Source organism: Mastigoproctus giganteus, unplaced genomic scaffold (genome assembly GCF_048544385.1).
Source record: "Mastigoproctus giganteus isolate SK-2022 unplaced genomic scaffold, ASM4854438v1 scaffold_15, whole genome shotgun sequence".
NCBI classification, from domain to species: Eukaryota; Metazoa; Arthropoda; class Arachnida; order Uropygi; family Thelyphonidae; genus Mastigoproctus; species Mastigoproctus giganteus.
Genome location: NW_028328292.1, coordinates 5757617 through 5785542, shown reverse-complemented (window position 1 = coordinate 5785542; position 27926 = coordinate 5757617). Strand labels below are relative to the sequence as shown.

General features: G+C 39.7%; 1 protein-coding gene across 1 annotated transcript in view; it reads left to right on the top strand.

Annotated features, from left to right (window-relative positions):
• dtn (transmembrane protein 132C dtn) overlaps window positions 1-27926 on the top strand; it is a 174370-nt gene that overhangs the window by 33192 nt on the left and 113252 nt on the right. The window lies entirely within an intron of this gene.

Sequence of the window (27926 nt, the reverse complement as noted above, 5' to 3'; positions counted from 1 at the left end):
AGAACGTACGTACGTATGTATCTATAGTGATAATATCTAACATTTTTCCTAGATAATTGTAAGGTGCTGTAGCCCTTAAGCTTCTGTTTGGTTTTAGTTCCGATTGTTCCATGTTTTGGCAATTGCTTTAAAATATGCAGCGTTAATTTTGACGCCTTTTTTTGCGAAAGGACTTTCTGTTTAAGCGAAACGTGTCTGCTAACGGCGTTCATTAGGAGTACTTATTTCTTTTAACTTTCTATTCCAACTTCCGTCTCTTTAAGTGAACGCAACGAGAAAACCTATCCATTCACTTGGTAACAGTTTTCTGTTGCTTCCTCCCCCTCTTCAATGCATTTATTTGTATGCACAGAGATCTCGGCAAGTTGGCAACTTGCCAAAAAAGAAAAAGAAAAAAAAAAAAAAAAAAAAAACCCAGCAAGCATTGTCTGAAATTGGCATAGCGCCAGAATGAGAAAAGGAATGCCACAATTTTTTTAAATTATAAATTTGGGTAATGTCTATAAAATACAACGGAACTTTTAAATAAGCCAAAACTTCTCAAACATCAGTAATTGTACATCATTATTTTTCTCTTCAGTCGCAATACATTTCATAACAATTGCGAAATATGTCGATAATAAGGCTAAACTTGTAAGGAGAACACTTAGCCATCTCATGAAGTCTAAATAAACAGCACTCCTCTAATGAGGAGAATTATATCTATTGCGAGAGCGTCCATGACTATGTCATTAGGAGTGGGATGGCACCAAATCAGTGAAAATCTTCAATATAGGTCCTTCTGGAGCTTCAATATGGTATGAAGCTCCAGAAGTGCCAAGTGGTCACTACATGACTTATTAATGTGGTTCTTCAAGGATAGCGAATAGAAGTGATACTGTCTCACTTTTATCAGCTCCGAAACACCTGGGTTTGATTCTCGTTGTCGCCCGAATTTGCGAGATACTTCTGTGTGATCGGGAGAGCTGTATTGGTTTACCTATACTACGTCGAGAGATAGCCAAGAAGTCATTATCGGGCGTGGATGGCATACTTTTTTCCTCCTCTTTCAGGAAGTTTGGATTTTCATCCTGCAAAACAGGCCCTCTAACCATTGAATACACACAATTTACAGAAGCGAAATGCAGTAGTTTCATGTCCATATTTGCTTCGGGAAATATTTTAAACAATCAAGCTTGCGCTATCTTCTAGCTGACACGCGAAATTTGAATACTTCGAGCATCTCGGAAGAAACAGCTCCTCGAAATAATAACTTGTAGAGTATTTTTAGATTCGCCTTTGTTCTGTGCTCTTCAATTGGCTTTAATCGAAAATAATTATAGAAATGAAGTTTATTTGAGCTTTTTTTAATAGTTTATTGGTGTCGCTTCTCTTGTGTAAGGTTTCTTGGTGGTTGCATATTTAAGAGGTGTAGGAACTGTAGATTCAACCTAGTAAAATTAAAGGTCTCTCTTATATAAAATCAAACTTCTCAATTTCTGATATGTTAATTTGGCAATTGGATAGATATTTGGAATAGATCTTGGTCCTTCGAATGATGGATTGGACTTGCTAGAGTTAATTGAGACACTATTGGCTTATTCACTGTCTTTGTTTGTGAAAAATGTGTTAGACAGGATGCTCTTGTGGCCTTTTAATATTGACAAGATCATTTATAAATGCTTTTATGAAAGTTCAGAGATGTTTGTCCAAGTTTTTATTGCAGCTGCTGAATATGTACTGACTTCACTTGGATGAATATATTGGAATTCATTCTATTTTTGGTTATTAATGGAAATACATCCATTGTTATCATTTAACAATTTTAAAAATGACACAACATACTTATACTAATTTGCTTACAGGCTAACTGAAGAAAATAATAATAAATAAATTGGCAAACGAATTAAACTTCATTACATTATAAATACTTCGGTTTCCATAAACCGAATGTAATAATGTATATGCATTACTGGATGTTGCGTGTGGCAGGGCCGTGCAAATGAGGAGTACATTGGATGCGCCACTCCAGGGCCCCAATCGAGGGGGTCATCAAAGTCTCAACATAAGTAAACGAGGCCCCTTAACCCCGTTTGCATCCTGGTCCCCAAGTACCTTTGCACGGCCCTGGCGTATGGAATTGCTCTGTAAACCGGAATGCTTTGATAAAGGTCAATTGTTATCTTCGCACTACGATTATAATACTGGTACTTTTAGTATATCTTTAATTTTATTGTCTATTAGTGTAAACACCCTTGTGGGACAATAATTATCCCCTAATAATAAAGATATTTTTAAATATTTCCAGAAGCTCCTCTTTATGATGAAAAATTCAACAACCGTTTTGGTTATTGAAGTACCTAAGAATGTTATTGGCTTATTAGCAGCTGTCAAGACACCACGACTCAAAGTACTTGTTATTTTGACAGAAGCCGTACTTAATCGATCATTAAATTCAAGTTTATCAATACAGCGAACCACTTTTTTAGAGAGGAGTGTTAGAAGCAATGAGGGCACGAGCATGGAATAAAAATCAGATAGAATAACAAACCTTTCAACTAGCATATATTATGGTAGCGCATGTACTTTTGTCCAGGAATTTCTCTCTCTCTCCCAGTTTATCAACTCTGTTATGACTGTACTAGTTTCATATTGTCATTCCGGAACAGTTTTTCCACCCGACTCAGCTACCGAAATGAGGAGAAGTCTGCTCCTATTAAGCTCTTTTCACCATCTGTTTGACTGGAATACCCGATGTGACCAACGATGAATTTTTACTCGCTTGTTGTCATAGCAACACGTGCTTTGAAACTCGCCAGCGTTCTGAATGGGTGGCCGTGTGTGTGCGAATTATATTAAGCATCCCGCTGTTCGATTGTCGCATCCCATACCTCATGGCACAGTTTAGTAAACTTTCCCTCTCGCAGTTTCCTTCATCATCCGATTTCAAATTTCGTTTCCCCATTTCCTTGTACTCCAGTCTTATTATTCCTTCATTGTTATTATTTTTTTTCTTAAATCACTGTTGTTGAACCAAAGTGAATATTATTTTTGAATTCGGAGTACGAATACAATACATGTTACAAAAGATACGCTTGATGTTCCGATTTGCAACGTTCCCTAGAAGTTATGCTTAAATCGGAAGCAATTTTCGCATCGATATAATGGGATGGCGCGTGCCAAAAAGAAAAAAAAAAAAAAAGTTTGCGTTTTGTTGCGGTATGGGCAGTATTAGAATTGCCAAATGATGCAAGCAAGACGTTTGTTGATACTCGTCGTATTTAGTATCTTATGGTGCTTGATCTGGTGACTGGGGAGGCCACTGCAGCAAGCTAAATTCACTATATTGTTCCTAGAACCGATTCTGTACAATTCTGGCCTTATGACATGGCCCATTATCTTGTTGGAAGGACGCATCCCAAGATGGATATGCTGCAGTCATGAAGGTATACTGCCTGGTCAGATAGTTTCTTATGGCATTCAGAGAGGCACAAATGTGCACCACAACAGCACTCCACGCACCATTAAACCCCATCACCAGCTTGCATTGTCGATGCCTGGAAGGATGAGTCCATGGACTTAGGCTGTTTTTGCCACAGGAATGTGTAGTGGGCATAATCTAATATAAGCTATCAAAACCGTTCTTGGATCGATTTTTGCATCTATAAAGGTACATCATTGGAAAAATCTTGACCAAAAATTGAGTTTAGGATGTTAAGCAGAATTTTTAATAAGTTTAAAATATGAAATTAAGTTATTGACGCGTTTGTTCAAATGACCATCTCACATAAATCAGGATGTTATAATCGCAACGGTATCTGTTGAACCATTAATGTAATGGATAAGATCGCTTCTTGCTTGTTTTATTACTTCGAGTATACGTGATCCAGTTGTACGTTTTTCTTTTCTAACTAATCCGTGCTTCTTTTTATAGCAGAATTGAACGAAGTGATATGAACGAGAAAAATAAATAAATAAATAAAACATATCACCGGAAAGGGAATTCATTCTTCGTTTCTGTGTCATTGATTAAAGATATAAATAGTATGAACGCAGTATGCGATCCACTTGAATCACAAGTATCACAGGGAGATCGATTAAAAAATCCAGAATAAGTGAAAAGAATATTTTGTATGTATGTGTTGTAGAAATATATTAAATGTATAATCGTAGTACTATTAACACTTTAACGCGCCCTCTTAAATATCTTTGAACACAGTCGACTTTTCAAAATCATTTAATTAAATCATCATTCACTCTTATTTCTCGTTTTTAAATAGCTGTTTGATTAATTTTGTTGATTAAAAATAATTATTCATATCTTTTAATTTTTATGTCTGTAATATATATATATTTTTTAAATTTGACTTTACTGAAAGGTATTTGACAATGTAGTCCAGTACTATATTCTTTTTCACAAATCCACATGCAAAGCAGTACTTTAAATCTTATCGGGCGGTACTCTGGGGAGGGCAACGTGTTATTATCTAAGATAATAGTAAGCGTAATTTCCGAAGTGTTCCAAATGATTGTCTCTAAACACCCGAATAAACTGCATGAATCTTTTGATGAATATCAGAATTCGGATTTCTGCCTAATGTAATTATCAGACACAATAAACCTCAAAGTTTGATGTCTTACGAAATGAGAAAGGAAACTTTTATCACGACAAGCTCCCTGATGTAATCTTTTGATCACATAAATCCCTATTTCCTTCTCAGTAAGCTTCGTTTTTTACCTCATCCTCCAACTTTTCTTGGCTGGCTAGCTGAGATTTTAGCTAACCGTCCAGCAATAAATAATGGTTGATATGCAGAGTCCGAGAGCTCTCTGATTAATTCTGAAATTATGCAAGGATTCCCATGGAGGTAGGGAGAGCCTGCTATTCGTTTGATGGTTCAGGGGACCATAGATGGTGGCGCAGTGCGGTAGCACACGCTTCTTGATTAGACCGGGGTTCGAGCCCGTCACCACCAAATACGGAGGATGCGGAAAGGTCAGGGAATGACCACCGCATATCCCCAGAGCAATATGGCCTTAGTTGCTAATGCTCCAAATAACAAAACAAACAACAACAGATGGTGGCGCAAAGTTGCACAATATTTAAATTACGCTATTACTGGCTGACAGACAATAGCGTGGGCGCTAGTGCCTGTTAGTTGCCTATTTGCTCTTTAGGAATATTGGTGTCACCTAGTTGTTTTAGGGGTTAAGATCAAGCTGGTTCATTCACTCATTAAAATTAATAACATTTCGAAGATTTCTGTGCATTCGCGAATTCGGTTTTTCGCAGCAGAGATTATTAGACGCTGCCTGCAACTTCTTGCATTTGGGCCGTGTTTTATCTCTACAGTATGGTCTGGTTGGTTCTTCCAGTTTGTTTGCTGCATTGTTAAGTTTATTAAAGGCTTATTTAAGACGCATTTTGATATTTTTAATCCCGGTGTGTGGAACTAATTACTTTCAGAGCTCTATCATTAATGATGCTGGGTTGGTAACGTAATGCTTGTTTATTAAAATTATTTTCCGTTGTGTACCAAGTGTGTGAATAGTTTATTTTTTGATGGTGACACCTGCGAAGAAAACGTCTCATATAAAGACATAATTAAAGTAGTGTGGATTGATATTTTTGTGCCATTTGGAATCTTTAAAAGTTAAGTATATGCAGCTTTAATTACGAGTTTCTTTCAGCGTCTGCGTTGAAAGAATAACCAGTTATTTCCCACAAACATGTTATGGTTATTGACAGTCTGGTAGTAAAGTTGGCTTCTGCATCTACGCCTCGCGGTTGGCGCGGTGGATCGTGTTACGCTTCTCTTAAACTACAGTGTAAAGGAAGAGAAATGCGAACAAAGTCGCCATGCCGGCTGTTTTTTTTTTTTTTTTTTTTTTTCCTCTTTGGTCCCCTTCCTCCTTGGAAACCGAGATTTTTCTTTTCTTAAAATAGTAAACCGATCAATAGTGCAATCAATTGTATTAGTTTTAATGATATGCTTGCTTTTCTAACATTCTCTTCTGTATCTCATCGGAACCCTATTGAACATTATGTGGCTATCTTATTATTGATTAGCATATACACTGTTTCCAGCCATCTGCTGGATTTAGTTCTTATACGATGAAGTTTTATAATAAGTGGCTAAAATAACTATGTGAAAACTAACGCTTAAGTTCTTATAACTGCTCCACTGGATATGAGCAGGATGTACTGGAAGGAGACTGGGGGAACCTGCGACTCCCCTGTTAAATTTTTGGGGATTATTCGAGCCCCTTAAAAATAGTTTGATAAAAGTTACCAGGCTGTTTTAACCGGGAATGTTCCTTAGCTGAAATTCTTCTCGAGCGAATCCCTTGTTTAACAAGCTCCTTGAGAGAGAGAGAGAGAGAGAGAGAGAGAGAGAGAGAGAGATTAATGGTTGTACAAGTCCCTCTTTACTAGGGACAGCGAACGCTATAGAATGGCATTTATTAATATTTTTCTGGAATTAATTTGTTATGACCCCGCTGGGAGGAGATAAGTGTGCTTTGCTTTGCAGGCTTTTAGATTCACGATCGTTTTTTAATTACCCTTAAAAATTTATATCATCATGTATATTAGAACGAAATTTTTGCATGTTTTACACACCATTACATTATATAATTATATTTTGGTATTGCTGGTTTTGCAGTCCATCTTGTGCTCGGTATTCGTAGAGTTATCTGAACATCATTGAATAACTTGAGATAGCATTCACGTAAATTATTGGAGCTAATTTTAAAGTCGGCACGGGACCTGGGACACAGCCTCATCGTATTGGACTCCTTGGACTCCAGTCTGACCTTTCCGAGGACCCCCCCCCCATCCGATGCACCTAAACGGTGGCTTTCGTAGAGCTGAAATTGCCCTTGGGTTTGGTGGATCGTTTATTTTTAGAGGTGTTGGCATTATGCTGAACTGGAGGCGATAAGCAGACATCACATTAGGCTAATGCGTCTGCTTATCGCTTGCGTTTCAGCTTAATGTTGACACCTCTTAAAAGTAAACTATCTCCCAAATCTATGTGCTGTTTTGGTTCTGCGCAGGTCACCATTTAAATTGCCGAATTGTACTATGGATTTCTCTCAGCAGGCGAAATCCGTGCTGTTTCTAAATATCCCAACCGAGAAAAAAAAGAGAGGGGGGCTATATACGTTGTGTACCAGGGACTCCAGAATTACCCCCCCCCCAAAAAAAAAAAGAAAAAACACGTGTGGCATATTAATTTAGCTAATAGCACCCACCAAAACACTGCTTCTGAGAGTTGCATGTTAAACTGAATGCAAGCAGATAGCAGAAGTGAGTAAGAGTTGCGGCAACGATTGAAAATCGACCCGAAAGTTGTGAAGAATATGGAATGAGGATGAATGTAGGTAGGATAGGGAAGAGATTCAAAGGAAATAACTATTAAAACAGATGCTAAGAGGATATATAAGTGGATAAATACGGATATCTTGGCGGTCTGTTAACAAATAATGGAAGAAATAATAAAGAAATTAAAACTAAAATTGCATTTGGTAAGGTGGCATTTAAAAAGAAGCAGATATTTACAAGGAGAATGTATATTGAATGACAGAAGAGGAAATGTTTTGTACAGAGTGCAGCACTTTATGGGGCTGATATTTAGGCACTTACATCGGCGGGTTTTTTTATTTTTTTTTAATGGTGACCACAAACGGGAAAGATATTAGACCCTATAGAACTCGAGAGCCATGCATGGGTTGAAGGCTGAAGACCCTTGTTGATATTAGACTTCTGTAGATTGTAATTTTAGTGAAATACGTGTAAAGGAAGGTTGTTCCAGAAAATAGAAGCGATAAATGAGAAAGTTGGCAGTGAATGGGTGCTGACTAGTTGCATCATGTGCTCGGACTGGTTTGGAAGAGAGTGGAGAAATTGCAGATGCCAATTCAGAAGAACAGTGCTCATGGAAGTGTCTATAAGAAAGGCATGCAGCAGAAACAGAACGTCTATGAGACAGAGTGGAGAGACTTTGTAAGAGATGGGTCATTAATTAACTGCCATCTTTCGGTATGATAAAAAAAGATAAGGAAAAAAATAAAAATCGGACAGGCAAGAGAAGAAGAAAGAGAATTGTAATGATGGATGATTTTATAGAGGCTAATGGTATCGTGGTTTGAGGAGAGATGAAAATGTGATTGAGTTCGTGTCGCCATGGATATGCTTTGTGGCAGAGATCACCAATTATGAGAATGTAACACATACATATGAGATGAGATCAGCATTTTGCTATTGATGTGAAACACTTACACACGAGAGAGAGAAAGAAATGTACACAAACATCCTCAGTTGCGTACAAATTTCTGTGTCGCCCTGTTCTTAAAATTACTGACGGCAAAACTCCTCTCGTCCGTTGCTGTTTTCCAGCCCGTGGAGCGATTTATGGTAGATGAGAGGCGGCTAAAAACAGCGTGCATATACCCTGGCGGCGCGCGCCTGGATACGGTATTTGGCAATTCTGCAGCACCACTGTGCCGTCAAGAGTCGCCTGCGGAGGTTAATGGATGACGCCAAGGATCATAATCTGCTCGCGAAGCGGAAGAGTAGCGGGTTCCTGAAAGACTGGGTTTGTGTCTGTCCCCCTATCTCTACCAGCCACCAGAGGGTGTGAAGCGAGGCGGCTGTAGGCTATCATAGGTATAGCTGTCGGCGAGCTAAGGAAATAGCAGTTCCGCGTGCGATTATCCCCACTCTCCCTCCAGACTTAGTAGGGATCTTCTCCCACGAACGCTCTGTCATTTTCTTTAATGGTTTAAGACAGATTACCGCTTGGGTTCTGGCACGGAATTAGTTTCGGGAAATGCCTTTCGACTCTTTCCCCATGCTGATACCTACTTGTCCACTGAAGTTTGCTTCCTTAGAGGAAGGATATTATTATTAGCGATTCTACTGTTTGCTGCTTGCGTAATAAAGACTTTAAACGTTCTTGTTTTGATCCAACGGAGTTAAAAGGCCTTACAACAAACAAGAATTTCAGGTAAAATTACTGCCCAAAGTATATATATAAGTGGATATATAAGCGTAGTTAAATTCGTAAAAAGAAATGGCCCTTGTACATTTGTTCCCATCGATCACTAAATCGGGTATTGCAGCTAACAGATGGTTTCATTACTCCCCGGCATGCGTCATCACCCTCCGATAAGTGGAAGTTTGATTAGTCCCTCGAGACGATCTTTTATAGACGCCAGGGAAAGTTGGCAGTCCACACGAAGTGTTGAACCCAACCTGTGTGTCCCTGAAACACATCCACACGGGAGCTGTTCCCTTTTCTTGTGCTTGGAGGAGGCAGACTGGCACCCGAACGGTGCAAAAATAACAACGCTAAACACAGTACACATGCAACGGTCGAAAGAAAAAAAGAAAAGCCACAGCATGAGGAAGAAGAAAAAAAAAAAATTCCAGATCAGTGTTGTGGTGACTCGAATATATCGCTTGTATAGTGGAGGTCGGTCTCGTGTTTGCTGTCTTTGTTCTCTTCAGTACTTTTGAATTATTGTATCGTAAACTAGCGCTTTACTGTCATGGACACGACTTATCTGGTGATGAGGTCTTGAGAGGTTTGCTCTTGAGGATACGATCACGGCCCCCATTTCCGCCTACAATCAATTCCTATAGTGAGAAGATGAGACAATCATTCAATTGTTTCATTTTCCATTTGACTGTACTAATTTATATTAAGTCTTAGGCTGCAGTATGCACTGCTACACCAAAAGTTAGGAGACATTTGTTGTTATGACCAAAAACATGTATTTATTCAAAGAAATTAACAGCATGCTGGCACACCTTTGGTTGCAATAACTGCTGTATAATTTCAGCCAGGAAAGATTACTAATTTCTAATAGAAAGCTGGTGATTTTGTGTTCTACTTCTTTAAAACAATCCTGTGCTCCTTCTGCTCTACAATTCATCCCAAAGATATTAATTGGGTTGAAGTTGTATTTCTGTGCTAGCTACTGTAACGTTCTGATGTTATTTTCGAATCACGCGTTCACAATACTTGCTTTGTGACATGGACCATCGCCATGTTGGGAGGTGTAATGGCTGCGTCCATAAAATTTCCACAATGTAGGCACATAGAATTGTATATAACATTGATACAGGACTTCTCTTTCGAATCCCACCCCTTGTGGAATACTAGTAGATATTTGACGGGTGAAAGTCCCCATTTGGATGTTAAGATGACCACACCTATTCGTTAGTAGTGCAGTAAGGAAGGTCACGAAGTCTATTTATCCCAAAGAAAGATTGCAGAAGATGGAGGTTCTGAGATGTTCAAGGCTATTAAAGACTACTTCAATATCAGCGTGTACGATTGCCATCTAGTATGGCAAATTGAGCTGCTAGCAAGTTGGTTACGTGGTGGTTCCCCATGAAATCTAAATTTCTATAATGACCCCCCTCCTGTACCGTAGAATGCGTAGTCGGAATTCAGACATTCGGCAAGCAGGAGGCTGGCAAGAAACTATGGTCTAAGGATGGGTTTGGGCAAAATTCCCAAAACGTTACCTTAATATATAGGGATTTAGTTATAAGCTAAATAATCTATCTTGATATTCACGTGGTATAAGAATGGTCACATAGAAATTTAGATTTCATAGTTAATAATAAAATTCTTTAAGAAATTAACTGGTATACATTTTTGATTCCTTGCACAGATAACCAGAGGAATCTTTCAAAACATTCACTATACAAGTCACAAAAATACAAAGTTCAGCTGCAAATTAACCATTAAAGACAAAATATCTGAACAGGGAATTAATCTTAATAAAAACAAGGCTACAAATTAAGCATAATATACAATGACATCGGCATACTAGGATCGCACTTGCAAACCTATCCTTTACATAATCTTGTTTTTGTTGACGAATATGCATTCCAGTTGTTAATATTTTCCAATTAGAGCATTCTGTGGGAGTGATACGACTCGTGGGCCCATACCATACTGTTGCTTAAATAATTCCGAGACTACTGGTACTGTACTCTTTGCTGGCGCCAAATCTCTTATTTTTGGTTTGTCATGTATTCTTTCTTTTCTCCTCCTTCTTGGCCAGGAAACTCGGGTAGTTGAAGCTCGTATAATCCAGGTCCTATATTATCTATCATTTTGTTTGTCACTTAAGTATGGACACTTGACAGCAACCCCCTGATCACTTTATACCTATTAATTTTTTTATAGTCTTAATTCGAAACCTTGGTGCATACAATTCCAAATTCGCCTCATCATCATCACAACAACAAAAATATATAAATAAAAGCAGATGCATGGTCCATTCATCAGGACCTTGAATGAGCTAATAACCTTGCCAGTCTTTCCAAAAACGACACAAGTCAGATCTAACAGATACCGCAGAGTCATTCATTTCCGCTCCTACATCTGCCTGATAGACGAAGGTATTGTTGGCAAGCAGATAACAATGACCATCGTTTGACAGCATTCATTGTTTCCAGCGTTCTATTTGCTACCCGCGTTCATTGTTCAGCTCCTTTGTTGACAACAAGTTCTTTTCACTTTCATTTAGCACAATCTGTGTGGTTTCTTTGTTCGGATCCATATTGGAGTTGGGCAAAGATTGTCTGCACCTAATAATAACCTCCTCGCCCAGTTATAAGGCTTCTGTGTTGCGCAAGTGTATTGTCTGCTCGAAGCTTGCTCCATTGCGATAAATTTGTCTCAGTGTCATCCTTATCTTAGATTTTATCTAAACGTGATTAGTTATCCTTTTAGCAGCCAGGCGATACGTTTCTTTTTATTCCATTGCTGTTCTGTTGTCGTTCCTTAAATGGTCAGCTAGTCTATCTTACCGTTCTTGGCTCAGGTGATTCTTTTAAAACTCGCTTGGATTTCTTTTTTTTTTTTTTTAAGTTTTTAAGATGAAAGATCTGGATCATCCTATACATATAAGTGAGATGTGTCTTCCTTAAAATGTTTGTACCCTCTACTTGACCTCCCTAATACTAACCGACACGCCCCCGTGTGATTTGTTGTAGGAGTAGTACGGAATCGGAGAGCGGAAATGGTGTTACTTGAAGCCGGAAACCCTTGAGACCGCTCGCTGGGCCAAGTGACTGCCACTTAAATCCGCGGCGTCTCTTTGTCCTCGATTTTTCCGTAGCGGGAAACCTGAGGGATTTCGGCGGCGCTGGATTAGTGATACGGGGTTGACTGGCAGGTGTTCGTACTTAACAGGACGCAATTCGTGCAGATGGCGTTCTCAGCTGTCGCCCCTGTATGCCCGCAGGTTGGTGTTGTAAACGTTTACGGGGTTTCTCCCTCCCCCCCCCCCTTTCTTTTCAGGAATACGGAATCTTGTTTTTATTAACGCGAGGCCAACAACTCGTCGTACTCTGCGGTCCAGATGTCTCTATAAGTCGTCTTGTCTTCAGGCATGTTTCGCATGCCAATGAAGAAAGTCTTTATGTTGGTGGCTTTTACCGGCTTCCAACGGAAGGGAGAGAAATGGAGTTGGACTTAAAATCAATCTTCAGGAAAATGGAAGCGAACACACCAATTTCAACTTAAAAGATTAATCTTTTTTGATTAACTGGACAGCGAAAGATAAAGAAAAAAAAAATCGATTTTTCTCTAAGAAGTTTCATTCAAACTTTCCTCTTCTAAAGAAACTTGTGGTTCCAAGAAGGAACTTGTAATGGAATGTTTACAGCAACTTAAGTGAAACGTGGAATCTGTAATTTACGGGGCTGTTCAAAAGGATTTTGTAGTTTTACTGAAGAGTGGAATGATAGAGCAACAAACGGGAACTGCCCTACCAGTTCTTTAACAATTTTTCTTCTCTTGCAGTCGCGTCTTTTTTTATTATTATTTTTTGCTTACCCACTTTACCAGTTGGTACTATTAAACATAAGACCATATCAATTTCCAGAATTTACTGTAAATGCTCAATTCTCTGTTTTTAAGGGATTCCACAGACTTTAAAAAAAGCATCTGGTATTGCGCGAACAGTTTTTTTAAATTCTCTGCTTTCTTTAGTGCGAGTAAAGATTCAAAATTGGTTACAAGTTCTCCGTAACCAATTGCGACACGTCCATTCCCAACCTGAACCTTGCATATTTTACCCTCTTTCGCCACTTTACCTTGGCTCAATTCTGTTCCATCATCCTTGTTTTAACAGCGAATGCAATGAAAACACTATTTTCATTTGAATTGTAAAATACTTCGAAGGAATAGACGTTTAAAAGATGTGAGAACGTGGAGTACGTCCTCCATATTTATATCCTCTCGGTGCGAACGGGGTGCTTAACGTTGTCTTCGATGGACCGTCTGGAATACTTATGGTTGCAGCTAAGATAGCGCACGTACACATAACCATCAATTAATGGGATACAGATACAAAGCTTCTGTGGTGGCTATTTCCAATCGGACATAATTTATGTCTGCTGATTAAATTTAAATAAATTTCCATCTACTGTATTTGTACTGGTGCATTATTAGGCGTCGCAGCTGATGCGCTGTTAAACACAACAACCATCTGTTTATACTTTAGGATGACCACATTGGGTGAGCTCTGTTTGCAGCATAGACAGATTCAATGGCCCAAGGGACATTGAATGTCTCACCCTTGGGCCATTAAATCTGTCTATGCTGTGAACCTGAAACGTTACATGAAGGGTGGGACATTGAAATTGTCCCACCCTTCATGTAAAGGTAACATGGCTTGCTCTGGATGGCGTATTAGTTGGAGGCAGCAGGCGGAATTTAATTTTGTATGTAGCTGAATGAATTCTCGTACAGCAACGCATAGCATGTGCGCATAGAGAATTAACTGGTACGTCATCAGTGAAAAAGTATTTGTGCATTCTTTTGTTCCATCCCTGCCACAGTTAATTAAATACCTCGCAAGAAAAGAGAAAATAGAATCCACGCGCTTCTTACGAATGTGGTATGTTGGGATGATCATTAATAAGCACGCGGTGATTAATAAGCGCGTGGCAGCATACTGTGGGCGTTAATTTCGCATGACCCAAGAAATATTCATTTAACCCTTTCTCATTTTGCGTTAGAGCTACGTTACAGGTCAAAATGAGGTCATATGCAAAGGCTCATTTCCTCCTCCCCCCTTCTTGTGACAAGGGACACTTTTTTTTTTTTTTTTTTAGCACTCGCTAAGAATTGCCATTGCACTCCCAGTATTTTAACTATTCACGATGCGAAACCATTTCGATAATTAAGGGAATGACAGTTGTCATGTGACTTGAGGTCAGTATCATCCAGTAAAAGTTCGCCTTTGGAGAAATCGTTTTTGTGAATTTTACATTAATAAACAAGAGAAGATAATTTAACTACTAATTAATACTGGAAGTTAATTCTCTGTAGAAAAATCTTCAGGCTGAACTCGAAACCAACTGTGAAAATTGAGCAGAAAATATTTCGAATGAATTTATCTCAAGGCCCAAGGGAATTGCCATTTCAGTTCACTGGTTTAATCAAAATGAAAATGGGGGGGGGGGGAGTTATCTTTCGAGCAAAAGTCATATCAGGATCAAGAATACTAAATTCACAAATCAGGCCGCCGTAGCCGAGTGGTCAGGGCGCGGGTGCATAAGTACACGTACCTTGAGCTACGGGGTTTCAAGCCCGTGACTGCTAAATACGGTGCTGTTTCTTGTATTCTGTCTATTTTGTGAACTCCTCTGACCGTTTGGTCGTCCCGGAGTATAAAAACAGAACATTTATTTTTATTATAAGTAGGAGAGGGTTGAAATGCAGTAACCAATCTCCAGCATGCATTTTGCAGACATATTCATAGTACATCTTCCAGAAATGCTGACAGTTTGGCTCAGTAGATAGAACACACTTCAGATGCACAGTCCAATCGATGTCAAAAAATCACAATCAATTTGCTCTTGACATTCAAATGGAGTACTCCAGCATGAATGTGCGACAATTTCTGGCTAAAAGTAACTTGACCGTGGTTCCTTACTCTCCATATTCTTGAGCTCTGGATCCCATGATTTCTTTTTGTTTTTCAAAACTAAAATTTGTACCGAAAGGGCGAAGATACATATAAAATCACATGATATGCTGAAGGGGATCATAAAGCACTCCAGAAATGCTTACAACAATGGTAGAATCCATTGAAGCCCAAAAAAGTGTGGTAAACGATGTGAAGCAGTCCTCTGAGGACTACTTTGTTTCAACCGTTCCAACGACCACTGTCGCTTTGCTACATCCAAAACCGGATTTACTGAGGTGCGGTAGGACAGTCGCTCCAGGTCCCAAGATCACTGGGTCGTGGGACGAATGTAATTATCGTTGGACCAGGGTCCTGCGATCGTATTTTTAAAATATGTATTCCAGGTTTCAGCCTGTAAAATCAAGAAAAAGTCGTCTGTCCGATCATGGGTGTCTTCTGGTCTGCTTTATGCTTGTCGCTGCTGTTTTTTTCTAGTCGATGGCCACTGATCTTAGGGATGCTTACGCTATAATGGCATCGACAATCATGTCCTTCATGAATATGTTGCTATTTCCTGCGTTTCTCGTAGTGATCTGATTCTTCAGTTTATATAATTCATTGTTTTCTGCCCACACGGATCTGTAATGCAAGACACATCGCTGCCAGTCCTTAATGCGATAACTTTTATAAAAGAACTGTTAAATCAGATAGAGTGGATTATTAAAATGATCCCGTGATAGTGAAGTCGTTGAGTTCAGAAATTGTATCCGTTTTGCATCGGAAATTGTATCAAGGATTGCATCACCGAGGAAGATATCGTAACCGGAATTTGTGGAAGAAAAAAAGGAACGAAATAAATTCACTTTGTAAGATATCTTGCGAATTGTTGTTTAGGCTGTAATTGAGTTTCTCTATATTCTTTCTTTCTTTCTTTCTATGGACACTTGGAGTTCTTAATGCAATACTCCTTTTAACATCTCCTTCATTCCTAGCCCTTAATAGCCATCTCATGTAATTCGTCGCTCATCGGGAACCGCGCCATAACATCTCGCGACGTTTCCTTTTACAAAGGTGCTCTGTCTGAAGTTACATCGCCGATCGGTGGAACGAAATCCCATCGTCTGTGTTCGCGAATTGGAGACATTTCTCACCTGTCGCTGCCCATTACTCGTGTCGTTTGTTTGTGCGATTCACGGAAGCCTTGCGCAGTTTGGTCGCCTCTTGCCTCCCGTAGAAAGTTAAATGGATGGAACGACGGCCAAGCTGTTGAGTTCAAATCTACAGGGAGGCGGGGAGGGGTCAGTAATAGGGGAGACATTTTGGGAGTAAAAGAAAAAGAGGGACTCCGCCAACTCCATTTGTTCCGTACTGGCAGATAAGGATGTACAACCTGGAGGATGGAATTGGTGACCGTAAAGATTTCAATCAGTCATCGTCGTAAATCGATAAGCAAGCTGTATGCTGCTCGTTAGAGGGCGCATTTATTGAACTACTTACAACTTCTCAGCCTTTACCTCAGTACGTCGGAGCAGCGTGTCCTAGTTTAGCGAGTCGCTGTTTCATAAGGATCGCTTTTTATTGGTCCTGATGTCGCTGTGCTACAAAGGGTTGATGATTATGCATGAAAGTGTTAATGGACCGTGTACCTGCCCGGTTATCCAGGATTAGTATTCCTTTGTGTACAAGAATCTGCTTGTATCTTTTATAATTATTTGTCGGGCTTTAAAGAATCCGTGTTTATTAAAGTCCACCGTACTTTTGCCATTATCATCATGCATGGCGATGGTGTTTGTAAGTCTCTCCCTTTCCACTATTTATGCAATAAGCGTGTCCACCGTTTTCCCAATAATGGATTACAGTATTTACTTTCGTAAATAATACAATGCCCGATAGGAATGGGTCCGTATAAATAAACGAACCATTGATTTCGTCGGCCGTGAGGTTAGTGTCATAACAGCTTTCTTAAAACGTTTGGTTGTAAGTTTGAAGGAGGCAGTTGACGAAAGTTGTCTTACTGGCAAAAAGATCTGATAAATGTTTCTTAAGCAGTCGTTCTTCAAAGTTACCATCCTTCAATCAAATTTAAAATACAGGGGTTCGAAAGCGTGGAATGAATGCGGATCATTTCCTTCTTTTATTCTTTGTAGATAAAGCCGAAGGGAACACGAGAGGTAGCAACGATGAAAAGATCAATTCCTTTGAGTTTTGGTGCAGGTTGCGATGGCCCAGCTTATTCAGACAGGGTTTCAAAGCTTTGCAGTTGTTAATTTGTACTGGACACAAAATGCCTCGTGACTAAGGAGAAGCGTTTGAAATATTGATGAGATTTTGTTTTCATTTTTCGATAGTGGAATATCTTTTATACTTCAAAAGATGGAACCTGGTGTTTTTGTAACAGTAAAGGGTTAGCATACCGCTGTTGAAATGCCACAGTTCCTCTTTCATACAAGAAGCACGTGCGAAGTGTGCGCTTTTAAATTTCAAACAATGCTCTGCCTATTATTGTATTGATAACGTGACCCGGGTGTTAATACTGCCAACAATGCAGCGTGAAGTGTGACCAAACGATGGGTATTTGCACACTGAACTGTAATGACGTGCTAACACGAACGTGTGGTATCACGAGAATTTCGACAACAAACCTCTGGAGCGTGTAATTCACTTGTGCAGGTCGGAGGCAGTATGAGTGTTGAATAGATCGAGCCTTCTTTAAATATTTTATTTGAGTCCCTTTAGAAATATTAGTACGAACATTTGTGTATCTATTCTAAAAATTAGTTTTTCGCTTATAGGTTGCGACCTGTATGCGTTTAACATACTGAACGTATTAAAATCCGCACGAATGTTGGTATTCGGAACCAGTGCCTTCAACTACATTCTTTGCAAGCCAGAATTTTTAGAATACGCGCAACTGTTGTGATAATTATAGAATAACTGATATGCTGACAGAATAATTTTTTTCGTCTGTTATGTAATTTTTTTTTCGTCTGTTGTTATTCCCCCCACCGTATTTTCTGTTGTTTCGTCCGTTGTTATTTCATAGCAACAGACGAAAAAAAAAAAAATTATTCTTTGTTTTTCGTCTGCTATTTCATAACAACAGACGAAAAAAAATTTCTTTATTATGTTGAACAGAGACGTTAGACATAACGAGAAGTCTTTATATGACATCACTTGGAAATCGTGTTTAGAGAGGTTCAGGTTTTGATTCAAACTGTCCTCTATCGCAATCAGTTCTTCCTCTCGGTCCATAAACTTTATTCTTTCGGCACGTGGTATGAAATTCATAAGCGGAATCCCGCACATTTCTCAGAACGTGTCACTGCCAGCAGATTGCGAGCAAAAGAAAGGTTGCACGCGCGACATGCCCAGTGGTCGTTAAAAGTGATCTATAAGCCTCCTTGTAGCACTCAAACTGATGGCAGCACTCAAAACGTGCATGACAAACACTCATATCACATTCTCCTCCATGCTGCTGGCTATTCTACGTTGCCATGACAACTTACTTACTTTCTCTGACCTGTGCGTTGGCCAAAATCGAGTGAGAAACTTAGCTCGACTTTAAAAAAAAAAAATAGGCTGGAGTTGTGGACCTCTAGAGGATTGGAAGCATCTGCTGTGTTACTGCCCGATTTATTCAAATCAGAGACAGCAGTTGAATTCTGTCAACAAATATTTGATACGGGTCAGGAGCACAAATTCATTGAAGATCCAACCGTGTTCCAGTATTTTCAAGATTACGCCAACGCTTTATTTACTCACCGGAAAACAGTCTTGACAACTGAGGATAACTTAATGGTTATAATTGGTTAGGAAAAATCTGTTCATGGTAATAGTCACATGACTCGCATCACTTGGCTATAAATAATTTTCCCTGGAAAAAAAAAAAGTGATATTTTGATTTGATATTTTTACCTGTAAGTGAGCTGCTAGTAGCTCATTTTATTCTTTATTCATTTTAATATTAATATTATTTTTAAACTGTTAAGTTTTCTTTTGCTATATTCTAGTATTGTTCTTAATTTCCTTTTTTTGTCTTTCTTTTTCTCTCGTTTTTTTTGTGCCACATTCACAGGCAATTGACTTCTGCTTTCCGGTGGATATGGGATCTTTAGATTAGTCCTTTTGGACTGGCCAGTACGCGCTCAACTGCGGCCCGCCTCCTCTTGGCATGTACGTGTACTAGGAAGCAGCATTCGTCCTGATTGCTGCTTCCCGCTAGCACACGCACGCACGCTGCACTCATTTCTGGCCATTTTACAGAGTTCTGTAATCATGACAGAGTACTGTGGCGGAGTTGAGCTAGCGTTCAGAGCTGCCCTACCTAAGACACGTGGCCACACATGTCCAACAGATCGGAATTATTGAATTCTAACCTGTCGAGAAATTCAGTGTATAAAAGAACGGCCAAAATTACTATGCAGTGATTTATGATCGAAATGAAGTAATGACTTAATGGCCATAGATGATTCGATACTGACCAGTTCTGCAGTTGGTAGACACAATCTAATGGTTAAGCGAAGACTGAAACCGCAGATTAGAGTGAACTGGTATCAGCCACGTAGTTATGCCCTTGCTAAAGAAAAGCAAACATCACTTAATTTCTTAAAGTTGCCAAGTAATTACCTGCTCTATGAAAACAGGATGAATCCCATAACTGGAATATACTTTGCATTAAATTTTCATTCAGTCCTAATGTGATTGAGTGGATTATACGCTCTTTGGCATCTAACATTCCGATGGATAGTTTTCCGAACTTCCCACTTGCAATTAGCATCACTTCGGGAAGCATCGGTGAATGCGAACGTGTCGGCGTTTCAATAGAGCAACGCTGGTTTCGGTTCGTCTTTCAAAACGGATGCATGAACGCCTACTCTTCCGACATTTGAGTCTGTCAGTTTCGGTAAACAACATCTACGGATGACACTTTGAAATAACTCTGTCTTCGGCAGATTCCCAGGAAAGCCTGGGAATCGGCAGAAATAGTTGATTGAACTAATGCAGCAATGACGTCAGCTGAAATGATCTTCAGAGTGAATGATATCCAAGGAATGATACATCGTAGAATTAAAGTCCAGTTCCTTTGCGCATCGTGAATATTTTTCCAAAGATAATAGCGACCTGGAAATCCTTCCCGTATCTCAATGCTCTCGAGCTTCCCTGTGAAAAACCGCTATTTCTCCCTCGGGATTGAGTAACCGCATACCCGAGCGAAACAACCTAAAAATTCTCTGTTTGTTGAAGGGAATCGGATTTCAGACGTTCTTCCCGGGTGGGCGGACGGATTGCCCACTGTGTTTCCACGGAGGCCACTAACATCGGTAAAACCACCAGACAACAGCTGTTGTACTATAAATGTCCACCATGTGGGAAGGACCACCCAGGTGTAAACAAACGTGGGCAGGGAAGTCGAGACTGGCACAACTAGGTTGGGCTGCAACGGTGTCCTTATATTGCATTCTTAACACTACACTTAAATTGTCTTAATTGTACCCGGATCATGTATATATGTATTAATAATAATAAATGAAAAAAATATATAAATTTCCCTTTTGCATGTTAAGTTGTATAACTATGCGCGAAAGCCAGTCATTTGTGTAAACTATGCGGTGACCGAATGAATGCTTATGATTAGTATTATAAAAAAAAAAAGAAAAAGTCATTGTCTTGGTAGTTGTCCATATTTAGGTGGCACCTGTGTCCTGGTGTCCTGTCTAGTTGTATGATGACTAATGCAAGATGGCAGATGTGTGAGAGAATGTAGTGTGATGTGCCATTAATTAGCCTACCCCTAAATATATTTAAAAAAAAAAAGTGGGTACTTGTGAATGTGTTTGACAGGTGTGCAGATAGGTTGACGACATCTAGAGTGTGTGTTGTTCTGATAGGCCACCCTCCCCCATTAGACTGCTGTGGGAGCAACCTATCAGGAAACCTCCCGGCCTTGCTGATGTCATGCACTTTTCTCTGATGCATGGAATTTGTGGACACTGGTTTCAGCTGACCTGGCCAGTGTGGGATTTGAAGCAGACAAGTATTTTAAATTGTCTACAATGCGATCTCCTCCACTCCCACATAGGGCACCCTGGCCCTATGGCTTTACTTCTCCTTCAGTACCTGCATCCCTCCACAGGCGTCTCCGTAGCCAGGTGGGAAGGACCAGCAGTGCGTAGCACACACTTCTTCATTACACCGGGGTTAGAGCCCGTCACCACGAAATACGGAGGATGCGGAAAGGTCAGGGAATGACCACCGCATATCCCGGAGCAATATGGCCTTAGTTGCTAATGCTCCTAAAAACCAAATAACAAACAAACAGCATCCCTCCCCCACCTCTCATCCAAACCTTTTGCCTGGTGGATTCTACCAAATCTTTTTCTGTTCTTAACAATTCCCCCCTCCCCATGACGGACGGGCTCCTTCCACCGGGGTGCCCATGGAAGGCACCCTGTTTTTTTTATCTTCACCTTTACTCTAGTACTCAAGCTATCAGCCCAGCTTCTCTCCTTTTCCAATAAAAAAAAAAACCGCTTCCAATTTTTTTTTTAAGGCGCGTTCCCTGGCAATCTCAAGAGACGCCCAGGGTTCGTCCCAGGCAGAAACTTTATCTACATCCGGCCTACCTTCTCATGGTGATGGACTGGCAACGGAGTCTCACCATGGGTCCCGTGGCTAAATGGAAATCCTGACAGGCCTTTACAGAGTTTGTAATGCAACACGGCGTATACTACGCGGAGTTGGGGGCAGGGCGGAAATACCCAGTGACGCTTGACATTATACACTACAATTCTGTGTCCAAATGCTATTCTTTCATGTAGGAAAGAATAACATTTGCTTAAAGCTCGAATAGCTCGAAGCTTAAAGCCTACTTTTAGCTGTTGCGTATGCTGTTTCTTTGTTTGGTAGTTGTTGGCGCATCAGCTTCTGTGGCCATAATGCACCTCCCAAGGTTTTTGCAGTACTTTGATCCAAGCCCGAGGCGGGATTCGAACCCGCGACCTTTAGGTTGCCAGGCAGGCACTTTACCCACCCGGCTAGCCCGGTCGGCGTTGCGTATGCTTGTGGAGGCATCTTTTACTGCCGATAGGTGACTACTGCAGAGTGGGCTATTAATTTTGAACACTACCTTTTAGGTTTAGACATAAGTTTAAAGCGTGTTCGAAACATTCAAATCAAAGCCCTAAGGATGACCCCCGACGCCAGATTTGAATACCATCGAGTATATTATCATGCAGAATATTTATTCGGTTGGCATCTCAAAAAAACAGCAGTTTTCTTGAGACAGAAGAAATCTTAAACGCAAGCCTGAATAATCTACTATCATCTAGAGGTTGTATTTTTAAACGTTTCCTACAAGGTTGCACTTTATCCACAAAACCGCAAACAGCTTAAATCCGAATACCTAACGTAACCTGCTCTGGTGTATAAAATTATTTTTCCTGCAAAATTCTGTGGAAAGCGCATCTTTTTATCCTTGCTATCGAACGGATTCCGGCACACCCAGACGCTGTACACTACTACCAAAAGTATTCTGGTAAAATCACGATTGGAAAAACAGGAGTTTTATATTAAAAGAGGAATTTAAGCTAAGTAAGACCTAAATATCTGCTTATTTCCAGTTTATGTACAGATGGAAATCGCACATTTCCTGGTATATTCTACCATTTAACTAGTGACCAAAAATAAATGGGGAAAATAGTTATAATAAATAATTATAAGTTACTTATATAAGGCTTAATTATCGATTAAATTGGAAACTTACCTTCGTTGGAAACTTACCAGATAATTTTAGCCGTATGTAAGCAATTTATAATTTATTATATTAAATGTTATAATAAATTATAATTCATTTATTATAGTAACATAACAATTTAGCTCTATTTGCCGTCTTTGCAGTCACTAATGCAGTAATAGGAAACATACTACGGAATGTCTAATGTTCCATCTTTTATACAATTCCAAATACATTGATGGAATCAATCCCGCTAGATTCAGTAGGACGCTCTGAACTTCATATCATCTATCCTTTAGAATCGGATAATCTAACTGTAAACTCCAGATGGAAAATGGGAATGAGAAGTAACCATAGTTCCCCACGGTGGAGTCTTATTGGGATTTCTATTTACTGTAATAAAAGCTCCATCAGTAACGAACCGCCAGTATCTTCTTAGCTTTGCGTATTTCGGGCTGAAAATTAACCCATCCAAATCTGCCTTGATCTTCTCAATAACATCTACCTCACTGTATGTTCCCTTCCCCAACTATAGCGCATTCAGATGAAGCAGCATATAATGATGGTATCTTACTTATCACTATTATGTGGTGCTGAAGTATGGACGTCAGCAGCCCCCATAACAATAAAGCCACTTCTGGCATACGAATTCTGGTTATTAAAATAGGCGAATTGGAAATCAAGGCTCCCACGACAACAGTGGACTACAACCTTGGAAACTTAATCGTTGGAAACTTAACATCATAATAAAATTGGTAAGAAACGTTGGTTCTTCTACATTACTTGCCAGTTTTGTTATGGTTTTAAGTTTCCAACGATCAAATATAGGAGGAAAGTGCATTTCCTTCCCCCAGGGAATTCAGAGCTCTTAGTTTTTTTTTAAATTTTGTCCATGATTTCCATTTCTCACTCTACATGCTTTAATCAGGCGATCAGGAGGTAAGTTCCGTCCACTAGAGGTATACTAATTCATATAATTATCATAAGTTCTCAGAACTTAAAGCAGTGCTAAATATTATTATTGAGATATTTGTATCTCACATAAGTTAAAAGTACTTCATTCCTATCACACCTCTCAAGCAACATCTAAAAACGAGATTTTTGATGAATAAATTAATGAGTTCATTTGCTTTGAGTGACCGGGGTTCAAGTCCGTGACTGCTAAATACGATGCTGTTTATCGTATTCTCTGTATCTTGTGAACTCCTCTGATCGTGTGGTCGTCCGGAGTATAAACAGAAATTCTTTTTTTTTTTTTTTTTTATTTATCAGTATTTACTTTCCTTCCCTTTGCTCATTCGCACTACAATTTCCTCCTCTGCCATCATAAGAGAAAGGAAGACCTTTTCATTTCGGTCCAGTGCAGATACTCCTGTTGATGATTGTCAGTACAAACGACTGACCTACTTTTTGGTTTTTTATTGTAGATGTTTTTATGAGTTTATCAGTCACGATCTCCACACGCCAAATGGTTCATTCAAGTCGATCACTGTCAGTGGTGGCTGATATGAACGTGAGTGAAACGAATTTTCCAAATAAGATTGCTTCTTAATTGTTCTGTCGTTTCTTAAACATCGCCATATGGATTGTTTTAGTTTCCCCACCTAAGATGGTTCACACGGCCACACCCAAATGGACCACACTCGAAAACCTTCTCGTCATTTCCGGTCATCACTCTTGTTATTGTTATTTCCAGCTGATGATCTTTCAGGTGCTGGTCCTTTCGCGTCCAGAGTACGTCTCTGTTATCCTGTCGTATAACCGTTATAATAATAAATATCGATGCTACGACTCTGTACACCCCCCTCCAACGTCATGTCTGTTTGACCGGTTGTCAAGGAAACCAAAGTCATTACCCCTGGAGCCAGAAGCGCGGAAAGCTAAGAGGTACTCGATCAATAACACGCGGCACCAGAGAACTGCTGGTCAGGGTTCACTAGGGTTCAGAGGGTGTATTGGGAACATGTGGCTAGCGTAGGGAGTTGAAAAGGGAGGAAACGGCCATATATGGTCAAGGTGTGTAGTAGGGGTATTCCTCGCACAGGCTCACAGTTCTAGGACAATAAGGGAGGGGGAGAGGGGTGGGGAAACAGCTGTTGAATTGTAACCATCGCGAATGAGTTGAACGGACTTCAATTTTACACACTTCCGATGACCACTTGGTATCATTATCCAAGTTCCTTTGATCCACTTTTAAGAATTGGAGAGTTCAATTTTTATGAGAGCCAGGTATTTTACCGTTGGAATTCCTCATTTAAATGCCAGGGGACATTTAGCAAAGAATATCTCGCTGAACAAACGTAGGATGGCTCTGGTCCCGTATTTAAGTATTTATTGCATTTTTGACTGATATCATTGGCATCATCCACACGCGCCAACTAGTGAGCAGCGGGAGCTGTGTTCAAAGTTTTAGGCAGCTCGCGCCACTTGCTGTGTAAAGCAATTGACACGAGGTCCGTGATGAAAGTGGACTGCGGGAGGTAAGGTCGTTGACCACGATTAGCCTCAGCAGGAGCGACTTAAAATAGCTTCTTTCTAAGGAACCACACTCCAAGACACTTCCAAAGAAAGGCTTCATTATAGTGAAGTTTGTTCAGCCTTATTTATCTCTGTATCGTTGACATCTGTGTCCGTTTTTGTAGGTTGGTTTTGATTGTCTTTCACATGTGTCAAACAATCTCTGCGTATGGTAAAATTCGTGTTAGGACCATGGGGTTTCAGTTTATAAAGATCAGGAGTAGCGAAATAACAGCATGTCCTTCGACATGCTGTTATTTCGCTACTCCTGATCTTTATGATTCAGAAGATGATTCTAATGCGGAGCAATATGGCCTTAGTTGCTAATGCTCTTAAAAACCAAACAACAAACAACAACAAACATGATTCTAATAGTTAAGAAACCCGCAAGCTAGTTTTTATTAAAATAATTCAAAGTACATACCCTTACCACAGATTCAAGTGGCATGGAGTAACCCAACTAACTGCTGTATAATGACATAGGGTTCTCTTTTGATTATTTTTAGATTTCTGTTATTTGTCGTATGGACTTTTTTTTTGTCGTATTTGGCTGTAATTTTTGAATATAATATTAAAATTGGACCAAGATTTTACGATCTCTAAATTTAGATCCTGTTTTTTCACACTGGAAAAGTTGTTTCCTCCTCAGATTGTCTAAAAACGTCATCGGGGTTCTTCTGAAACGAACACAACCGATTTTATTCGAAGGGGAAAAACAGCAGACATTTTATATGGGGTGTTTACTCTTCAGTATGCTCACTTAGCTGTGCAGAACAGCTACTTGTTGTGAACACCACAGTGAGCGTGTGAAAGTTTTGCAATAACAAATTTGCTACCTGAATACTTTCCCATTTAGAATTTACTCTTGGTAACATCGTCAGTTGGTTCCACTGCACACGTAGCCGAGTTGTTATGCGCGCGAGTACATAAGTACATACGCTTTGAGTGACAGAGTTCAAGTCCGTTACTGCTAAATACGGTGTTGTATCGTGTGAACTCGTGATTGTTCCGAAGTATAAACAGATTTTTTTTTATTTAATTATAATACAATTCCATTAACTGAAATTTTAATTTCAGTTAATGGAATTGTATTATAATTAAAAGTTTAAGAGGAAACAGATCAGCGCTATTGGACAAAAGCGAAATTTTGATCTCATTGAAATGGCCAAACTATGTTGTCATCTGGCTGTAAGAGATAAATATCGATCTGTTGAAATTTTCATTTCAAAAGATCGAGACTCGTTTGAGTCCATATTAATCTGCTCTTGGAAAAAAAGTACAAAAGAATGAAAAGTCAGGTGGAGGGAAAAATCCATTGACCTCAGGAAGCGATAACAGTTGACTTTGCTCATAGACTTTGAGCTTAGACGAACTTGCAAATAGCAGCAGCAGTTGACCTTTGTTCCTTTAGGTGACATTGTCGGAAATATTTCGTAGCTTATGTTCAACGCTGTATTAATTTGAATAAAACACCTTCGATGTCAACACATACCCTTAAATTTAAACGTGATGGTTGAAATTTAAGCTCTCATTTTCCAAACCGCCTGTGTGTGAGTGCAGGGTCGGCGCAAGTGATGCACTTGCTACGGGCGCCGCCTAAAATAGGCGCTACTAGATGCGTTACTGCATATATGCGTGTTAAGATACGATATGAATTAGGCACCGTGACAAGGTTTTTGTCTCAGGGGCCACAAACGCTAGCGTCGGCCCTGTGTGTCTGTTTTCTTGTAAGTTTTTTTTTTTTTTTTTTTATGTATGCAGCAGCTGCTGGACTATTTCTTAAGAAGTGATTTCGCAGTTTTGAAGAGGTAATGACCAGTTGTATAAGTGAGCGTTCAGCTGCTCCTCACCGCGGTGATGTGGATACCGTTACATATCACACCAGAAGAAAAGGCCGATTCCCTTTCTTTTCTAACTCTCGGCGCGTTTGGCACCCTTCCAAACTACCTTAAGTGCCTGCCATCTGCGTGAAAGAAATGTAGGAACCTGCGAAGTGGAAGGCAAGGTAGTGGGATGGTGCTTTTGTTCGCCCTGTCTGCCAGGTAGTGTTCTTGTGGCAGAAAGAAATCGCCGTTTGAAAAACTTCCACCCCGAATTACTATATCGCTGGTTACGATATTTCGCCGATTTAGTTTAATTGGCACCGTGCCAGGAACTGCCACCCGGTCAACGGCAGGTGGCGCTTCGATACTTTTTGTTTTCTTGCGGAGAAAGCCACAATTTTGAAATAAGCTGGTGAAAAAACGTAGTGTGCGATGGAGCACGATGTCTAGTGAAAATCGGGAGGTGTTCGCAGTTCCCTTAGGCATGAAAACATTATAAATCATCGTATATCTTAGGGAGAACCTTTCTTTTCTTGGTCTGTGAACGTTACCAACGCATACTCCCCTGTCATCCCATAAGGGTGTTGAATATTTTACAGTTGCTGAAAATAGCGAAACTTTCGCGAAAAATAAGAAATGCGGTCAAAGATGTGGTCCCCCTAAAAACTACTGCAGGCGGACATTTTTCAGCTTCTGTATTGTAAGAAAAAACTGGCGTATCAGGTACTTACCGAGCATTTTCTTCTCTGATTTAATCACAAATCTTGTGTTGTTGGGGTAAAGGTAAAAGATGGTTTCACCGAAAAATGGCATAACCACGTTTCCGTTTTAAAGGCAGACTGAATTTTGCCTTCTTATTAAATTATCCTCGTATTTTATTAGCTATTTCAATTCTACCTCACGAAATTCATATTGAATAAAAACTTTTT